Source organism: Nannospalax galili, unplaced genomic scaffold, assembly GCF_000622305.1.
Source record: "Nannospalax galili isolate Female #2095 unplaced genomic scaffold, S.galili_v1.0 scaffold355, whole genome shotgun sequence".
Lineage (NCBI taxonomy): Eukaryota > Metazoa > Chordata > Mammalia > Rodentia > Spalacidae > Nannospalax > Nannospalax galili.
This window is the reverse complement of record NW_008336848.1, coordinates 1,197,828-1,199,953: the sequence shown is the minus strand read 5'-3', so window position 1 is coordinate 1,199,953 and position 2,126 is coordinate 1,197,828.

Below are 2,126 nucleotides of genomic sequence, written 5' to 3'. Positions count from 1 at the left end.
ACAAACTCGTCAGGTAGACAGCTTTCCTCTCCCACTAGAGCCTCCATACTCTGCTATCCCTGCCACTGTGCTGTCAGCACCCCCATCCATTCCCCCCTATCTGCCCTTCTGGTAAATCTAGTCAGCCAGAGGTCCCTGTTCCAGGAGGATCAGCTATTCCTTATCAAGGGCAATCCATTGTCAGTATTGATCAGGGTATTTTATCACCACAAAAGAAATGAAATTACCACATCAGATCAGTTCTGAGTAACTCCCAAGGAATTCTATCCCCAAGATAACTTCAGACCTTACATCAGAGGAAAAAGGCACTGAGAGGACAAGGTTTCCAACATAGCTGTTTTAGTATGGAATATATTATTTTGAAAGTTAATAATTATAATGGTTAATCATGACTCCTAACTTGATCAGATTGAGACTCAGCTAGGGATATGACAAGCCACCTCAGGTTTCTGTTGTCATGATACTGCTGTCATGATGGACTGTACCCTCACTGTGAGCCAAAGTAGTACTGTTTTCCCATAAGTTGCTTTTGTCAGGCCTTTTGTCACAGCAATGATAAAAGTACAATTAATGCAATAATACTCCTCTTTTAGAAAAAGTTCAAGAACAAGGCAGATCATCCTTGGAGAAAAAAATATATATTTATATGATTTTACAGTGCAATGATTAGAAAAATAAAATGACTATGAAGTCGTGTCCAACTTAATGAGTATGTGATTCCATGGTCATATGGTACTCATTTGAACTCACTTTTCTGAAACTTGGGAGGTGAAGGGAAGGAAAATTAACAAATATGTGGAGGGAAATGGTACCCGTAACTACAAAAGCATATTTGTAGTCAGTTTGGAAATGTTTCTGAGGAGTTGCATTTGGACAGTTAGGGTTGTTTTTGAATTTTGTGTCAAACTGAAAATTGGATTTTACAATTTTATGAGTTGCAGAGTTACTAAAAATTTTTACATTGTTTCATCTATTTGACATTCATAAGAAATCATAAGCATTTGACATGAAAGTAATAAGTATAATGCTAAATTTAAAGTAAGAATTTCTTCTTAGTTGTAGTAGGGTCCATCTAGAAGCTTGGTAAACTTTATCAGATAAAATGAAATAAATTGTGAAAGAGAGCACTGAATAGTATGCTCAATATAATTGTGCTTGGTATAATAAAAACTTTCTAAAACAATCATGGAGAGTTAAAAGGAACAGCAAATGTCCAATACTTTATAATAGATTATTTATAATACAAGGTAATAGAATGAGAAAATGGAAATTCATAATTCTACAACTTAGCAACAAGGGTATGCATAGAATTAAATGTCAGGGAAACCAAAAACTATAAAATCCTTGTCAATAACAATTCATTGCAGGTGTTCTCTGGAAAGAATCACCATGAGGTTCTTCCAGGAAACTGTCTTAATATCAGGCTTCTCTGGGACCACAGAACCCAGTTTATTAAACATCAAAAAACAATTAGGAAGTTGAAAACTCATGTTCTGAAGGTAGAAAATGACAGAAACAAAGAGAAGATAATAAGAAATTAAATTAACATTTTCCAGACTTTCTCCATGATTCTTGGATACATAGCCAACACCATTTAGCACAGTGTATTGTGTGATATAATACCTACCTATACACACACATAAATGTATACATATACGTACTCTAATACATACATACATACATACATACATACACACTGTAAAGCCAAATTCTCTTCTGGGAGGCCCATGCTGTGCACACTCTTCATCTCCCAGGCCCTCTGTGAGGTATACTGCAACCTTCTCCCCCTCCACACACTGTCCTTATGAAGGACAAAACTGACACAATGTATTCAGGTTGTTGTACAGAGTTTATGAGATCTGGAAGAGGGTTACTTACAAAGGTATACACTCATGGGCTTTTTTCCCTACGTCTCAGCTGAGCTTCCTAGATTCACAGCCACTGGTGCTCCAGCCAAGATGGCAAACTTCCCACCACTTCCCTGACTTCCTCCATGTCTGTCCTTAGACAGACCCTCCCAGCATGCAACTGAAGCTGACTGGGTGGGAGGGGTGACTGTCTTCCTCCTTTTCTATGGAGCCTCTTATGGTTCAGACATTCAGCTGCTGCTAGTTCTTTCAGAGGAC